A 19,899-nucleotide genomic window follows, 5' to 3' on the forward strand; every position below is an offset into this window, starting at 1 on the left:
ATTTTGGTATCATGTAAGGTCAAATGCACTTTCAAATTTCAATGGTGTTTCAACTACTGAAATATGGATTGCTTTTCAAGGCCTATCATCTTTGCAACTACATTTATGAGCTTCTTCTCAGTTGTTATAGCATTATTTAAAGTATCAACTTCTTTTTCTCTATTTCTATTGAACTTTTAAGTTGTTTGCTTTCCAAATCTATTTATGCTTTTGGTTTGGGCACATGTAACTCTGTCGTAAATAAAATAGCTTATTTTTATTTTTTGGTGAATAATGTATAAGATATACCTGATATTGATGGAGATAGGATATATACGACATCCCATCATTTACAGTGTGCTTAGGTCAAAAGCGGGTTAGGCTTAAATTGGAAACCTTGTTTTGTTTCCATACTAAATCATATTGTGTAGGTGTTTTGGATATGCTTATGCATTTTCACTTTTAGAGGGAGCATCATCCGGCTTCATGTGGAGCAAAGTTGAAATTGCTTGTTGTTTTTTCTGCTTGCTACAATGTTAAGGGGTCAATAGTGATAGGTTGTATGAATGTTGACTTATTATATGTATGTTTCCTTGTTTAGGTATTGGGACACACAATTTTGGCTTCAATACTTTGGACTAATGCCAAGTCAGTTGATTTGGGCAGCAAAGCTGCAATAACATCTTTTTACATGTTCATATGGAAGGTAAGTAACTATGGTGCCAAACTTACTTTGTTTAACACTTATTCTTGGGCATCCCCTAATTTTTTGTGTCTTCACTCGAATTGCATTGATTCAAAACTCAAATCTCCTGTTCCCATTTTCTCAATCCCTTTTATGTTCCATCATTGAATGATATTTCTTTTTATTTATTTTTGTATGTGCATTGATTGTCATTTTAAACGAGTTGGCTACTATTCAGTGGTGGGATATAGAGGAGACATGTAGGGGCCGTTTGGTATGAGGAGTTCATAGTTTTCATATTATTGGGAAATATGAAGAGGGTAATCTGATAGTCTGGAAACTTACATCATTGTGTTTGGTTGTGCACTGTAATCTTATCTATGATTCCTGGGAATATCACTTTCTGTGTTTGGTTGTGCATAGGAATCTGTTAAGTTTTCATATTTTCATAAAATTAATATAATAATATATTTCATCAAAATAATTTATAAACAATTTTACTCATGAAATCTTTTTTAACAAAATTAAAAAAATACATCTATTGAATACTAGAATCAAGTATAATTTTTAAAAATTACAAAAATACCCTTATTTTATTTTTAATAATATTTCATTTGTTATTTTAAACTAAAGTAATGATATAAAGGCTTTACAAATCAATTTCTTTAAATAAACAAATATTATTTATCATTTTATAGTTTGATATATGTATATTTGTTTTTATATTATAAGCTTCAAAAATAAAATAAGTCATTAACTAAAAAATTATTGGTTTAAGAATTTTAAAAAAAAAAAATAATAATTTTGAATTGTTTCACATTCCTGGGTATTTGAAAACCACTTGTCAGATGGGTTTCACTTGAACCTAGAATCAGGTTAAGTTAAAACCCCTGCAGTACAGATTACCAGGTTAGAAAAACTCAAACCCAGTACCAAACATGGGAAAGTGTTCAAATTCTTATTCCCGTGTCCAAATTCCTGCATACCAAACGACCCCGTAGGGTTAACACACATTGAAATTGACTTAATGATGTGAGAAAGTGAAATTAGCATAATAATCTTGTTCTTATATTGAATGACGTGTAGAGTTGCTTAATCGATCTTGAAAATTATTTTGTAATGGCGAAAAAGAAAAAACATTTGGTGAAAATGGACTTTTAAAACTTCAACTTGCCAAAATAACATGCTATTACAAAATAATCTTTAGTGTTGAGAAAATTTCTTTGCAAATATGTAACGACCCACTAATCTAGACTAATTGGACCATTATCGAAACTATACATAAAACTTACATTTTTACGAAAATACCATAATTTATTGAGTAACTTGCAAAATAAGAGTTATTTACAAATAAACAGAATACTAAGAAGGATTTTGGGATCCCATTGTCTTTAAAACCAAAACATGATTTAAAAATAAAAGACATTACATAATAATGCGGAAAATACATGTAAAACCATAAAAAAACATAAAAGGAGACTACATCCTCGAATCGATAACGCTCGGCCCCTTGACTCCATTCATCATCGATACACATCCTCCCAAGCATCACGAATCTTACCGCCTCTAAGCTTATTTTCCTGCACATAAACAGAAAGGAGTGAGCCTAATGCCCAGCAAGGAAAATCTAACACATAGTCATATATACAATTTCATAAGAAAACATAAAGACTTAACATAATACATATAACATACACTTATTATAATGGCCATTATTACTTGGGGTCCCATAGACTAAACAAGCATATGCCCATGGGGTTAATGGGGTCCTACTAGCTAAGTAGGTCATATGCCCATAACCCATTTGGGGTCTTGTTAGTCATATGGGTCATATGCCAAAGCCTACATACACATATACATATCATAACACTTTTAATAACATAAACATATAGATAACATAAGCACATAACATATTAATTCTAGCCTATTTTCCTTACCAAAGTTACCGGGATAAAATGGACTGAGTTAGGACTTTTGGAACACTCCTAAAACCACAATGAACAAGGGTGAGTCTAAAGAAAGGAGATGAAATGAAAGAGAATAGGAAGACTAAACCATTAAAAGAAAATATGCTTACCACCACTTAAGTGCTTAAGAACTTGGATTCCCTAACCAAAATAAGAATAAGGTTAGGGGACTGAGTAGAAGGTTTTGAGAAAAGAAATAACATAGAATACAGAAAGGACTAGAGTTTTGGGTTTACCTCAAAGATTGCAAGATCAATCTAACCTCCACCGAAATACTATAGAACTCACTTCCCAAGTGTTTGATAAGCTTATGATGTTTAAGCTTATAGTTTTTCCCCAAACCAGGTGTTTACACTCTCACACTCACTTAACACTAGCAGCTTCTGAACTTAGAGCAAATGGTGAATAATGGCTGGGTACTAGGTCCTATTTATAGAGTTTGGGAATGAAAATATCTTGATTTTCACTTGAATAAAAATAATGGCCTTTTAGATGAAAATCATTTGAATAATCGTTCAGCAGAGGCTGAAGACTCGTTCAAAAGATTCTGGACTGTTGAAGAAGTTTGAATGGCTGAGAGGAAATGAATTCAAAAACATTTGAAATCATACTGGAGGAGGCGATATATCGCCCCCTATAGGCGATATATCGCCTGGGCCAGTATGCCCGAGGCGACCGTGCATCGTTTCGTGTTTTCCGTATCGACGTGCTGCGACATATCGCCCCCTATAGCTGCGATATATCGGCACACGCTGAATATTTAAACACGAAATTACACATTTTTAGCTAAGTTTGAATGGAGTAAACGGCCTTGACTAAGCCCTCAACGTACTCAAAGCTGCTGACTGACCATATAACATTCAAACTTTACCCTTATTTAATTTAATCCTCAAAAATATTAAATCCTTAATTACCATTCATAACATGTGCTTAAAATCCTATTGGTTGATGTCTAAACCTTATAATATAATAAATATAATCCTTAATATCAGCCACATTAATCCAACCTTAGGTTATACTTAATATTCTTAAACTATAGGTTAAACTTAGAAAATCTATAAGTACTACTATGAGTGTCCAAATAATTCCCGGTCTGAACCAAAAATCCATAGTAACTAAGATAACACTAAACATACTATAATACTACTAACAATTAGCTAAGTAAAGTTCTTGGACTCTACAAAATAATATGTCAACATAAGCCTTTAACCATCCTTAAAAAAAACTAGTTTGCAAATAGTTTTCTTGAAAATTATTTTACAAATAAATTTTCTCATTAATTAATGTTATTTCTACAAATTATTCTCCTCAAAGAGTAATGATATTCGTTATGAATTCATGATTCATTTGTAAAGGTATTTATTGTTTGCTAAAATTTATTATTATATCAAATTATTCATTGACATGTTTTATGTTATTTACATCATGAATTTTAACATGTAATGAATTAAAAAAAATTATGGTACCTCCATCTTAGTTGTGTTTGTGATTATAAATGGTTGTGTTTGTGATTATAAATTGTCATTTATCTTTTCAATTTCATCTAGGGGCATTATATTAACTCTTCCTCAATCCATGTTGTCATTTTCGATTTTTTTTTTCTTTTCTTTATTTTGAAGTGGTCATTTTTGAATTGGGTTGATATATCCTAATTTATTATAACTTTTAAATGATAGTTTGAATAATATATAATTAAAAATATACATTTTTTTATAATGAATAAATTATTATTACTCACTTGTGTTTTTTTATAATTATTTTATGTTGAGTATTTAAAAATTATTTCTTGGTGGATATAAATTGGTTGATCTATAAAATGATGTATAATGAAATCTATAAAATGATGTATATGTCATGCATTCAATAAAAAGAGATCTATGGTCTGCCATTGTATTTGTAATTTTGTTAAAGTAAAAATAAAAACTTTTATTGAGAATACTAATAATAGTTCAATAGTACAGTGTGAGATAATGTTAAAATTTATTCGACCCAAATCTTATATCACGTGGTCTAGTATACATAAAATATACATAAAATAGTATTGGTCTTATTATGTTTATTTTGTTTTTTGTTTTTTGTTTTGTTTTTTATTTTTTATACTTTTTTAAAAAACACAATCATTTACTTAGTTTGTGTAAAAAAAATTCCTTAAAAGGTAAGCATATAGATATGCTCTCTAAGCATTATGATTAACATGAACACAAACCAAACATTTGTATTATTATTTGGATGAATTAATCAAGTAATATGGCATTTTTTTTTCTTATCCTAGTTTCTTACCAAAGAAATTAAAAAGAAAATTCTCTATCTTATTGTAATGCACATCATCTCTTTATTTTTAGTTTTATTTTTCATTCAAGTAAAGTATGTCAAAACCATAAAATAATTTTGTAATAATTGTATTTGTGTTATACATTTTCTTGTCTTATTTAAGAAATAACCATTTTTATCATCAGTTGGGAGACTTTATAAGTGTATAGAGAAAAATGAAACAAAAAAAAAGGTTCATTTAAACAACATAGTTTTTGTAAAGTTGAGTAAAATTCATTTAAACAAAAACTTACATAATAACGATCTACAATAACAAACAACATACATTTAAACAAAATGAAACACAATATACTAAAAATGTAAACTAGGGGGTTTACCCTATTTTTTCCGCTTAGGTCGGCGGGATTGTAAATTTGAAACAGTAATGACCATTTTGTACTGAGAACAACTTGTAAATGTTTTAATTAGCTATGGAGCAATTTATAATGAAAAACATCATTTCCTTTTTATTGGTTTTCCACCTTAACCTGTTAATCACACTTAGAGCACGTTTTTAACCAAAGGACTCGGGTAGCGGGTCAAATTTCCGGTTCACCGTTCACCGTCGCGTGACCCGAGGTAGCCGGGGCGTGACAAATGCTGACAGTTAAACGTTGTCGCTATTGACTGATGGACCCAAAACGGGTATGTTTTAAATATTTATAACTCGCAAACACACAAATCGTATATGGAATATAGTGTTCGTGTAAGCACGAGATCGAACCCAAAGGAGTTGTTTAAAATCGAAAAGAAAACTATTTTAAACCAAAGTTAATAAATTCTAATCTAGCCCCAAAGATTGAAAAGATTTTTGAATAATGAAAATAAAATAAAAGACTATAGAAATTAAAGACAATATATATTACTAAATTAATAATTGTAAACAAGATGGTAAAATAAGATTATTAAGGATTAGAATCCACAAAATATAAGTTCAATAACATTTATAAGTACATTGATTCCCAAGTTTTAGTAATAGTAGAAATTAATCAAACCGTCACTTATTCAAACTAGATATTCTATTTAAGCACAAGTTTTCATAAAAATATAGGATTTATCTTCACTTTTAAAATTTATAATTTCAAAGTATTTAGTGTAAATCAATCTAATGAAATAACAAATAAATCAATGAACATTATTTATAAGGCAAAACATAATATTTTTGTTCTAATAGGATGGATGTGTACAATTTAATGACACATCTTACACAAAGAATATTATGTTTTTGCACTAATGAAGAACAAAGTGTAAATATGAGCTAACAATCCAAAATACATGATATTTAAGATGAAAGAAGATATTTGAAGAAGAAAAATCCATAAACTTTGTTGCATAAAATGAGAAATCAACATACAAAATAAATATTATCTAGTTACATATTGTTTCATCATCACCTTAATAATCTTAAAACGATTAGAAACTCATAACTAGAATAGCAAATACACACTAAAAATTATAAACATAAATAGGAAAATTTGGAGGAGAAACCCCCAAATTGTTCCTCTAAAAATACATAGAAAAATAACAAAAAAAGAAGAAGAAGATGAAGAGAATAGAGATGTTTAGAAATGTGTAGAATTTTTGGTATGGTAACCTCTCTCAAAATATGCACCCAAAATCCCTTATTTATAGCCAAAAATGAGGATTAAAATAATCAATATAATTTAATTAAATTGATTAAATTAATTATAATATGGCAAATATGGGTAAATTATAAGGTGTAATAATGATGTTTTGGGGTAAAATGTGTAGAAAAATTTGGGTAAAAAAATGATATTTTTAACAAAGGGGACAAGGGTACAAAAGTGAAATTGTTGGGCTAAAGAAAAACACAAAAGTGCTGGTGGGCTGGATTGATGCTTGGACCACGCTGGGCAGCAGCTGAAGTGGCGGGTGGCACTTTGGCTAAAGCAAATGGGAGCAGCTGGAGGTTGATTGGGAGTGTGGTGCTTCGGTGGGATGCTAAACGTGGCTAATGGAGTATATATGCAAATTTCCCTCAAATGAATGAATTGGCTGGAGGAGGCAGCTGCTGGATGTTCACGGTTGAGGAGCAGCCAGGAGCTGTCAGACGTTGGGCCTGGGGAAGGGCAGGCCCACAGCTGGGAAAATGCCAATTTCCTCTGTATTTTTTTTTTCACAAAAATACCACATTTTTTTTCATTATTTTTATTCCTTTTCAAGAGCAAATAAAATACAATATACTCCCTACAAAATAAACATAAATTGTATCAAAATTAACTATTTTCAATTATAAAATAAATCATATTAATTTATTGAAAATATTAATTAAAACTTAATTTACATTTAACATTTAATTTCAATAATACAACATTTTTTTACCTCAATTAAACAACAATAATTCAATTAATTAACTACAACATTTTACAACAAAATAACTATAAGAACACATCAAAATAAAACCAATACATTCAAAATTACTTTAAAACTTAATAAATCAATTAAAAACTCAAGAATTAAACAACAGTTAGCACATAAAAAATGGTAAAATAACTCTATTTTGTAGAGTTATCATTGACCCCAACGCCGACAGTTAATAAAAGTCCAACGCCGACAGTCATAAAATGTCGCCAAAATTCAAATAAAAAATAGGGTTTATACCTTTTTGGACCCTTTGTTTTTTCCCATTACCTGTTTGGACCCTGTGTTTTGATAAATTATTTTTTGGACCCTATATTTTGTAAAATGGTTAAAATAGAACCCTAAACTCAATTTTGGTCAATGTTTTCTCAACTAAAATTACAAATAATTTATTAAACTAACAATTCAGAACCAAAATAAAATCACTCTGCTTAAAAACTGTGTTGTTATATTCAATTTTTTCTTCATCAAAATTGAGTTTAGGGTTCTATTTTAACAATTTTACAAAATATAGGGTCCAAAAAGTAATTTATCAAAACACAGGGTCCAAACAGGTAATGAGACAAAACACAGGGTCCAAAAAAGTATAAACCCTAAAAAAATACAAATTATAATTAATGAATAGTATAATTTTAAAAATAAACTAAATTATGTAAATATATATATTTATAAAAACTATGTATTTGTTAAAATCTTTTAAAACTATATGTTTTTTGTTTCTAAATTTTTCATATTATTAACTTTTGTATTTATAATATATTTTATATCAAAATTTAAATTTATTATTCTTTAACATATTTATAAAATTAACTATATTATTCTTTAAAATATTTATAAAATTTGTATTAGTTAAAAAAGAGTTGTTTTATTAATTGGAAAAATATTGTAAAAATATTAATGAATAAAATAATTTTAAAAATAAACTAAATTATATAAATATATATTTATTAAAAACTTTTAAAACTATATTTTTTTGTTTCTAAATTTATCATATTATTAACTTTTGTATTTATAATAATTTTTATATCAAAATTTAAATTTATTATTCTTTAACATATTTATAAAATTTGTACATTATAATTTTAAAAATAAACTAAATTATGTAAATATATATTTATAAAAATTATGTATTCATTAAAACTTTTAAAACTATAGTTTTTTTGTTTTAAAATTTTTCATAAAAACGTATTACAGTAATATCAACCGTTAAAATATGTCTGAATTTTTTTAATGGAGCAATGCCGACAGCTTGCATTGCCTCGTTAAAAAAATTGAGCCTCATAATATTTCCCCCTCTTTCTTTCTTTTCCTTTTCCCTCTCTCTTAATATTTCCTGTCCTCTTAATATTAATATCTCTCTCTCAACCAGCCCTCTCTCTGCGACTCACTCTCTCACCGATCCGCCCTCCAAACAACGCCGACGCCGATGCCAACGCCAACGCCTTTCTGATGAAACGATTCTCCCACTTCACCTCTCGCCTCTCGCCTCTCGCTTTTCCTCGACCACGTCCCCGTATATCTTCCTCAATCTCTTGAAGACGCTGCGTCTTCAATTTTTTTACATTTTGGGTTTCAGCATCTTCAATTTTTTTTAAGGGCTGATTATCTTGGGGTTTGATTGGTAGTGTATAGTCGCTCACAATTTTTTTTCCTCTCTCTCTCACTCTCATGGATTCCGGTGCCTCTTATTCCCCATTCTCTTTGAGTATTATATAGTTTTATATATAGAATAATTAGAATGTACGATTTTACATGTAAGAATTGCTGTATTTTGTTCATTTGGTCTATTGAAATCATATATAATCATTTTCAAACTCTAGAGTGAATCAATAATGATTTATTATGTGAAATTATGAAATTGAATATGCTTTTGAAGAGCAGAAGTTCCAAAACAGACCAGTAAGTACTGTATCTATGGTGTGTTATTTTGACATTTTGGGTTATCTTTGCTGAAGCACTTCTTTTTGAGAATAATTTAGGTGATGGCTAAAGTTAATTTATTTATCTTGTTTAAATTATAATTTAATGGCTAGCTAGAGAAAAATAATTATATAATGTAGAGAATATATTTTGTGTATATTTTGTACCTAGTTGTTATTTAATTCTTGACTATTCTCAATTACAAACGACTCCTTAGAATTCTTATGTGGATATCTTGATTGTGTACATGCAGTCAGTAAGTGATCTTCACAAGAAACGTAGCATAGTCTGTTATGTTTGCTCAATAAATATTTCTATGGAATTTAAAGTTTGTTGATGCAAGTTACTAATTCTGTTTTCAGATACGAACGTATATGGAATCCTCACAGTCCGAAACAAATACAATCAATCGGAAATATATCAGACAAGGGATTGGTAACCCAGTTGGCGCTAACCACCTTCAGCAATGAAAAAATGTATGAAATTGTCTCTGAAACATTGTTCATTTCTTGTTCATATTAAGGTGGTTAGATACACAATGGTGGCATATGTAATTGAATATGAAATTGAGTATAAAATTATGAAATTGAATATGCTTTTGATGTTTCTTTGGAAATCATGTTTAGGGTTCAATCTGTGGTAATATGATATTATTGTTGTAGTTGGCATATGTAATGTTTGATAAAATTACTGTGTGAATAATTGGTATGTAATTTGAATAATTGCTTAATAGTTTGGTTGTGATACATGGACAAAGACACTTGGTAAAGATTATCAAACTCATTTATCTACTTTATAGTTATCAAGATGATTTATAATTACCTATGGATATGCTTTATGGGTCATTAGAGAGTTGTGTTATGTACTGTTCATGCTCATTTTTTATTTTTTATTTGTCTGACTAATAACCCATGTTTGTGAGTTAATCAATTTATCTCAGTTGCTGATTTTGATCACAACTTTCCATGTTTCTCACTGCTGGAAGCATGTTCTATTTTGGATATACAATGTTTTTTCTATAATTGTTATTGCAATATCATTTTTTCTTTCAATAATACATGTTTTGGTTGATTTTAGAGGGTTAAGTTTTCTGATGGATTTGTTGAGAATTGCTTAAACTCAATTATATTTAGCAATGCAACTTTTCTTTAAGTTTACTACCATCTTGAAGGATCTCAGTTGTTTTGTAACATTGCTTTTGGCTTTATGTTTAGAATTGCTTAGACTCAATTGCTGAATATTTCCATTTTCTTTGTAAAATCACTCAAGCTTTGTAAATTTCCATGTTCTTGCTCCACTGGGTTGGATTCCTGAATATTTTGCAAGTGAGATCTTCTATGATAAGAAAAGTTGTAAAAGTGCATATATGTATATGTGGAAGAGATTGCTTACTTGAATTTTAGCAGAACCATCATCATCAGCATGATCCCATTACTTTCTTTCATTTTCTCACCAACCTGCAGAGTAGGAACATTCTCCCCTAATATCTCTTTCATAGGACGTGCAACAGGGGAGCAAGAACCATGCATGGTCCCCTTTCAACACTTCTAATATTAGCAAAGCCGACAATTGTTGAAAGCAGCAAAGGAGTGTTTTGGTTAGCAGCCTCATATAATGCACCTTTTTTAGCTGAAAATAATATATAAAAAAGAAAAACTAATAACATACTTTTTAAATTTGAAGAACATTTTGGAAGGCATGATAGAATCTACACAAATAGTTAGATAGATCAAAAGAGGCATATATAGTCTTCTCCATTTAGCTCTAGATTTATTATTTGTACACTCTGCTCTAGCCCACTGTTTGTCTCACTTGGAAAAAGCTGTGTTTGAAATTCAAGTCACGTTGCTTATGGAAAGCTTATTGAATGCCTTGGTTCCTTTTATTTGTATTTCTTTGGCCAAGATTAAAGATGAATGCAAAGATGAATTTCATCATATTTGAAACCATAATTTTTTTACTAGCTATTGAATCTGTCATTTTTCTTAGATTTTGCAATTTATTTAAGAAAAAACTAGCATGACTCACTTGAACCCCAATACCAATAGCTCACAATCATGAAAAAGAGTGGATTCCATGCATTGAGCTTCTAGGCTTTGCAATGTTTCGAAGTCTAGATTTAGCTATCTTGTTTGTTTAGTTGATTTTTATGTTATCTTATATGTACATATAATGTAAACTAGAAATGTATTCTATAGTTTATAAAAGTCTTATGTTAAATCTGATTTGTAGCACCATTACAATATAGTTCGAATCTTTTTGTTTAGGAACTCTAAATGTTTGAAAGATGATGCTTGACAGCATGTCACCGAAGAATTAAAAAAAAGTCAGAAATGACCTAAGTAGTGTTGATTAATAAAAAATGTTCATTACCTGCTGTAGAAAGATAATTGGTTTAACAAGTTCATTAAAAAAATTCTTAAAATAGAAAGAAAAAAAATAGTAATGAATCAATATATTTTTCAAAAGTCAAATTATAAAAGAATAACATTATCCTACAAACAAATTTGTGATTTAAAATGAAAAAAATTTGTAACTAAAAACTTATCATCATATATACATGTGTCATTATGCTACATCATTTCAGATCAATAATTGTACCACAACTTCTACATAACTAAAAGCTCTGATTTTTATGTGAAATCATTGAAATCTCATTAGTTGTTTTTTTTTATGCCATCAATATTTATGCACTTTGTATCTTGAGGTATTCTTTTGGTTCTTTTATATGTTTAGGATTAATTAGGTGCATATTTTGTTATTAGTTTGTGTATATGTGTGTTTAAATCAAGTTCTTATCTTGTTTGGAGTATGATTTATGATTTATTTTAAAGAGTGTTATTAGTTGGTATGTTGAGTTTTTTAGTTAGAAATGTATACATGTTTGAACTTGGTTTCTAATCTATTTATGGTATTAATTTGGTTTCACATTTGATTATTGATTGACTTGGTGGCTTGGTGACTTTGAGGTATATTATTATAAATCTTGTTGATTAAATCCCCACTAATTTGAAATCTCATTAGTTGTTTTTTATGCAATCAATTTATATGGACTTTGTATGTTGACCTATTCTTTTGAATCTAATGCGCAATAATTTTCTTCCCTTTCCTGTTCTAACTTACAGACTGCGACTTTTTGGCCCTATAACCAACTTAGGTGTCGTGTCAGAATATGATTAATAGAATAAACCTTTTATTTAAAATAAATTAGTTAATTACTATGATTAATTTCAGCTTAAAACAACATAGTATATATTATTAGAATCCAATTCCTTGTGCAAATACATGATTTATTTTGAGTATAGGTTAATTCCTTGTGCAAAAATTAGTTAATTACTATGATTAATTTCAGCTTAAGACAACTGAGTATATGAATTAATGCTAGAAAAATAATTAATGAAGTATGAATTTCAGTGGTATATATTTCACTATGGTTAAAAGTATACGAATCATTTTCAGGCAACTTCAAAAAACATTATTAGGTGGTTGATTTATTTATAATAGCAACATTATTGTCTATTAATTATGAAGCACCTAGGGTGCCAATTGATGCTTTCCTGTGTATACTTAGAGTTGGATGGGTCAATTCCTTGGACAAAGATAGTGTGAAAATGAGAGTATTCTTGGTCTGGCAGAAGGGATCTCAGGTCAACTAACTAGTTAACAATTTAAGTGTGGTTTTAATGATATGAACCCGAGGGTTTAGGACGCCATGCTATGTTCTGCAAACTAGTCTAATGATATGAACCACTCTAAATCTTCTTTTAGCAAACAATTGCCCTCATTTTATTAGCAATGTGAACAACCATATTTTTTGAGATCTTGACCTCTCGCTCCCCTTTTCCAGATATCCTCATTGGAGGAACTAATAGTGCTTTAGCTCCAAAAATAAGCATTTAAATAAATAGAGCTTTAGCTATTATGTGGAAACCATTGGAGTTGTGAGTAGAGTTGGTCTTTTTTATTTATATGCTTTGGTTTCTATTAGAAGTTTTTGGAATTTGAGTAAACATGATTGCCATTTGGAGTTCATGTAGAGTCCTTGCAATTCCCATATAAATTACAGTACTTTGTTGATTTGTTTTTGTCTTGCAATGTTCTTTGATTTGAAAAACAAACCTTCATATTCTTGTAAAAAGTTAAAAAGGAAACTTGTCTTATGTGTTCAGTGGTGGTTTGTTTTCTAGGTCCTTGATGGTCTTGTATCAGAGTATGAGAAATCAAGTCATGGTCCAGGAAAATGGCCGAAGCTAGCTATGTTCTTACAAAAAAAGTTTGCAATGATTTTTCCTCCTTTTTCTTTTTCATTTCCTTTTGTTAGATGTGAATAGTATGTATATGGGCATGCCTTTTGATGTGAATAGTATGTATGACATTGCTTTTAGGGAAGCTAAAGCTGCTCTAGAAAAGGCCATTGTTATTCAAGAGCGCACAAGCAAAGAAACACAGAAGAGAGAAGATGCTCTTAAAGAAGAGTTTGCTATTACTTTGGCTGAGAAGGTGAGTTCTTTTATTGTTCCCTCCCTTTTAATTTTGGACAGTTAAACAATTGTATTCTCATGCATTGATGTTTTGCGGTTTCTAGTTTCTACACACTATGTTTTGTAATTTGTTATATTTGTTGATGAATATACAAGACGAAGAACTGAAGGATAAGGCAGTGAATATTGAATATGCTGAGCAGTGCTTGACTACACTAATATTAGAATTGAAGGTGAGCTGTATTTTTTCACATGATGAATAAATATTATATAGTTCATCTATCTTGTCATTTATACCTGTTTTGCCCAGTTACTAGCTTTTTATGCTTAATATTAATGGTGGCAACTGGCTATGGTAAACATGATGGTGCAGGCTGCTAAATCAATGGTGGCAACTGGCTATGCCCATTAGCTAGTGGAATGTTTATTTATTCTCCATTTCACTCCCTTCTGGTTTTGTGTAAGTTTTTTTTTATTAAACTGAGTGATAGTTTGGAGTTTGTACCGGCACTCTAGTTTCATATTTTATTAATGAATCAACATCCACATGCATAGCTTTTTCCATTTGTTGCTTTTTGATATTTCATAGCTTCTTCATAAGGTTTGAGCTATTTTCTTGCAATACACATGCTGACATAAAGCATAAATTATGATTTCAGTATACTTTTAGTTTGATATACTTTTCTTTGAATTTGTAAAACTTTATGCAATCTATTACTTGGTTAGAAAGATTCTAGATGTGAGGCATTTGATGCACTTCATATCTGGTTAATAGATTTCTCTTCACCTGTAACTTATTTTCTTTTGTTTTAGTTGTCATTTTTTTAATCAAATGATGAGCTATTGAGAGAGATAATTTTTTATTGTTAACACATTCTGCTTTGAACCTATTATTTATTGTTAATGACTTCATGCCAAGTATGATTACATTTATGGAACCATAGAGAATTTGTTAGATGCTTTAGTTCTAATGGTTTTTTTGCAGTTCTTTTACTTTGAAATACCAACTGTTCCAGAATAAATTGTTGTATATTGTATCATTGTGTGTGCATTTTTTTTTAATAAAGAGCTACAACTTTTAGTGTTTCAGGAACTAAAGAGAAAGAGCACATTAGCTGCTGCACTCAAGTCACTTCAACATAAACTTGAGAAATACAAGATAGAGTTGAACAACTTGTATAAGAATTCTTGAGTATATTTATAACTTGTTCATGTTGCATAGAATTGATTACTTATAAATTGAGATTATATTTGTATCTGATGAAATATATTTTGATTAAATTTGCTATGTAATTTTTGTCTTTGTAATATGTAGATTTGGTTTATTTTTTGATTGTCTACTGTTGGTGTAATAAATTTATAAAATTGTTGAATAAAAAAGTTTATAAGTTTATTTCATTTATTAGAAAGTGTTAGAACTAATCAAATACAAATTTAGTGTTACCAATGTTAAATTAATTTAATTTAGATGTGCATTCTTTTACTACACCATATAGAGTCAATCACGACACTTAAAAACTGTCGGCGATGCCAGCAACGACGACACTTATTAACTGTCGGCGTAGTTACTTCTATGCTGACATAGGTAAATACGACAGTTAGTCGATTGTCGTCGTTGTTCAATAGCGACAGTTAAAAACTGTCGGGAAAGCCCGTTTTTATAGTACTGTCTATTTACTTGGCAAGAGCATGGAAGACCTTATACCTTAAGGGTGTGTTTGGTATGGGTTAAAGTGAAAGTGAGAATGAGAATCTAAAACAGTTATCATGTTTTGTTCAAATTTGTAGGGGGTAAAGTTAATAATTTTTGTGGGCCCCACATGTATCTTAAGTGTAAAGTGAATCATTTTATACACTTGAGTTTAATATTACATCCATCCTACACTCTTCTACACTTTTCAAGGCAACTCAACTATTCATAATAAACACCCCCAACAATTTGTTTTATCTAGTATCTCATGGATATTGAATGAGTGGATAGGAATAAATTGTGGGAAAATATCTATGCAAAATCATTTAGAAACATGAGTGTTTATGGAGATCAGCTTCAATAATTACGCACCATACAATATATTCGTATGGTATCTCATGGTTATATCATGTTATGTCCTAATAGATAATTTCTAACACAGAATATTCATACCACCAACCAAGTGGCATGTCTGATATCTTAGAGGTCAGGGGTTCGAATCAGGGTGACTCCCTATGGTAGCATGGAGCGACAGTCCAACGAGTCTTAAATGTGAGCACTCTGTGCGCCATCCCAACCACCCTTGTGCCCTGACTCAGGATCCCTTTAGCACTAGTTGATTGATGGGGCTCAGGTGACGCACCCCATCGTAGGTGCGGGCGAACCGTCGAGTAGGGTCTTGGTAAACATTCCTTGGCAGTATTGGAGCTCTCATGTTAACGCCCAGAGAGGGGAGCCACAATACAGTACTAGTCTTTTCTTTTGATTCGGCTTTAACATTACTGTAATACACATAGGGAACTACTTAGGAATATTTGTACTTCAATTGCGTAAGAGGGTCAAGCTCAAATGCAAAATCATATAATTACAAGCATAGTAAATACACTTATTTACTCATAAGAATTATTTTATACAATAACACCGCCAAAAAAGAAGAAAATAACAAAAAGAACAAAAAGTGCTTAAAACATAATAGTGAAAATCACATGAAGTATGGCTTATTCGAACTTTGTTTGTTTATTAAATAAGAGATTCTTAACTTCTCTCAAAATGTATGCGTTTTTTACCACAAACTATTCACATATATAAAGACTAATTGTCAAATTATTTACAATAGTTATGATTAAATGTGATATAAATCTTGCTATAGTTGCAATCATTAACTTTTCTTATATTAATTTTTTAATTATTTTCTTATTGCAAAGAGTTGTAGATGCTTCTAATGCTACATCGATTCACTTGGTACGAGCATGGAAGACCTTATACCCCAATTTTATTTTATCTAGTTTCTCATGGATATAGAATGAGTGGATAGGATTAAATTGTGGGAAGATATATATGCAAAGTTATTTAGTAAATATGAGTGTTTATGGAGATCCACTTCAATACTTATGCACCATACAATATATTGGTCTGGTTTCTCATGGTCATGCCATGTTATGTCCCAATCGATGCTTTCTAAAACTAAAAATTCATACCACCAATCAATTGGCCTAGTGGTAAAGTGGCATGCTTGATGTCTTAGAGGTCAGGGGTTCAAATTTAGGTGACTCCATTTGGCAGCATGAAGCGACAATCCAAGGAGTTTTAAATGTGAGCACTCTGTGTGCCAGCCCAACCACCTTTGCCCTCTGGTTCAGGATCCCTTTAGCACTAGTTGGTTGATGTGGCTCAGATGACACACCCCATTATAGGTGGGGGCGACCTATGGAGTAGAATTTTGGCGGATTGCAGCTCTCATGTTAACGCCCAAAGAAGGGAGCCACAGTGCTAGCCCCCTCCTCCCCTTTTCTTCAGCAAAAAAAAAAAAAAAAATACAGAAAATTCAAAACACAATAATATATTTATATTTCATATAAATATGTATTAAAAATAAATCTAATATTTGAGAACTTTTTCTATATAACTAGTCGAGATACGTGCCATAGGCACTTGTGGTATTTGTTAGGCTAAAATTTAAATGAAATCAAATAAAAAAAATTAGAATATTAAAACAAGAATAATAATATGCGCACTAAAATTATACAAACAAACATTACACCAATTGACGTGACATTATTTTTAAAATAGTGCGTTGCTTGAAATAAATTTAGTTAATTAAGTGAAACTACCACATCAATTGGTGTAATGTTTTGGAGTATAATAGGTATACGTAAATTTATCCAAATATCTAGGACAACAAATAATCAAAACACTTAATAAATTGAAACTATTACAAATAAAGAAAGTGTTAACAAAACATGTAGTACAATAAAAAGTTGGCGTGAAAAAGAAAATTCTGAAATAATCAATTAAGTATTAAATTAAACTTAATATACTACATACCCATTTAAAATTTAACTTATTAGAAATCATATCAAGCTAGCTTAAAAGATAAAGATTTCTTTGCAAATTGTATAAATAATGTACAAAATGTAAATCATAAAGTTAAAATGTTCCTCAATGTCTTGTGAAGGTATTTAATAATAAAAAAAAACTTTACAAATAAACTATGATAGATATAGATGCTTAAAAAAAGCTATAAGGATATGAGATGGACCAATAATTGATATAAATCTATTGCGTGCTAACCAGATTTTTTTTTTCATCTTTTATCAATCCTTATGCAATTTAACAAAATACAGAGGATAAATTCTTGGATATTGAACTACAGAATTAGTAAAAATTTTAATAAGTTCATAAGGTCTCAGTCATCAAAAAAAGGTACGCAAAGAATATCACTCTATATAATCATATATAATAAAATATTTAGAAAAATTGAAAGTTGAATTGATAATTATTATGCAGGTACTGGAAATGACACATAAATCATAAAATATTTAGAATGAAATATAATTTTGACTTAACATAATAATTTTTAAATTATATCTACATACATGTATTCTAATTCCAATGTATATACTGGTTAATTACAACATATATAAATGAGTCAATAAAATCCTATAAAATTACTATATAAATGAGTAAATAAAACCCTACAAAACTACTAAATAAATTAATAACACAAATCTAATAATCAAAACAATATTATATTCTTGAACACAGTAACGTACATACTTTAACAACTTATAGACAAGATGATTTTTGCATATTAATTAGATTTATTGATTTTTGTAATATATATAATTTATTTCATCTTAGGAGGTAATGTTTTAGTTTATGATCCACAGCTCTGGTGCAAAGCTTCCATCCTCGATCGGTCGGGCTTCTCTCTCTCTAGGTTGAAGAAACAATCGGTCCAGCTTTGAAGAAACAGTCGATTCTGTTTTATTTTTTTATTTTTATGTTTTTTAATTAATTAAGAAAGATATTTTAGTTTTAATTATTTTTTAATGTTTTAAATTAATTTATTTTTTGTTTTTTCTTAGATTTATTAAAATTATTTTAAAAAAATTGATTAATAATTAAATTTAACGGACTTAGTTGGCATTTAATACCAAAAAAGACCGGATTGTAACAAACCATTGACGGAAGGGATTTTTCCGTCAATAATTTTGTTTGGGGGGTTTGTCATAACTTCTGCAAAATAAATGGAGTTTTGCTGCGAATATCGCTATATGTTATAAATAAGCTTAAAAAAAGTTGATGCTCCATGTCACACAGACGAGGTTTATTAAAAGAAATGACAAAAGTGGGTATAAAAGAAATAAAAGATTGCATTGGAACGAAAGACTTAAAAAGTGGGGCTTGTTCTGTTAGTATCATGTGTTTACAATAATGCTTATTTGATACTTTGTATTTCGAAATCGTACATAATTAGCACTCTGTATTTTAAAATTGTACATATTTGGTACCATAAACTCAATTTTAATTAATAAAATTTTATTATTTTAATCAAACTGCTTTCAATTATATGAGTTTCAAATTTAAATTTTATTACTTAATTAGTTTGGTCATATTAATAAAATTTAATCTATCAAATCTGAGTTTATGGTACTATATGAACATTATTGAAAACAGATGGTACTAAAATGATACTTTGCAAAAACACACGGTGTTGAAATTAATTGAGCATCAAACAATAATAAAGAATTGATCAAACATATTCATACTCAATATTGCACAATGAAATCATCTTATTTAAGGCATCAAACATAATAGGAAAAAGAAAATTTACATACCTTTGTGATCAAGTCTATGAATCATCATTCTCCATGATTGTGCTCATCACATTTCACCCACCTACACATCAAAGATCAAAGGCATGCTTGGGGTCTAGATGAACACTACTCTCTCATTTTTTCCTCTTAAGACACCCATTGTCCACACACCCTTAATAAAAGGGTGTAACCCCTTTTATAAACTATAATGGGTTTATTGGGCCTAGATACCCAATTAGAGGATTAGTTGACTTGGCCCAATAGGCTGGCCTAAAGGCGTTGAGAGTGTGTTCATGGGCCCCGAGCGTGTTAGTATATTATGTCCATCCCATTATGGTCCGATGGTAATAGCATGCAATACCAATTATGTAGTTATCCTTACATA

The 19,899-nt window shown here is 29.7% G+C and overlaps 1 long non-coding RNA gene across 4 annotated transcripts; it reads left to right on the plus strand.

Annotated features, from left to right (window-relative positions):
* The first annotated feature begins 8,614 nt into the window (after window positions 1–8,614).
* Window positions 8,615–15,012, plus strand: LOC133783168 (uncharacterized). Of its 4 annotated transcripts, none has more exons than XR_009870785.1 (7): window positions 8,615–9,222; window positions 9,606–9,719; window positions 13,431–13,516; window positions 13,629–13,743; window positions 13,881–13,957; window positions 14,098–14,184; window positions 14,807–15,012. It is a non-coding gene; the product is annotated as an uncharacterized LOC133783168 (long non-coding RNA). The 4 variants fall into 4 exon arrangements; XR_009870786.1 differs by having other exon boundaries at window positions 8,615–8,944; XR_009870787.1 differs by having other exon boundaries at window positions 8,615–8,836.
* The last annotated feature ends 4,887 nt before the right edge of the window (window positions 15,013–19,899 follow it).

This window comes from Humulus lupulus, chromosome 6 (genome assembly GCF_963169125.1).
Source record: "Humulus lupulus chromosome 6, drHumLupu1.1, whole genome shotgun sequence".
Classification (NCBI taxonomy): domain Eukaryota; kingdom Viridiplantae; phylum Streptophyta; class Magnoliopsida; order Rosales; family Cannabaceae; genus Humulus; species Humulus lupulus.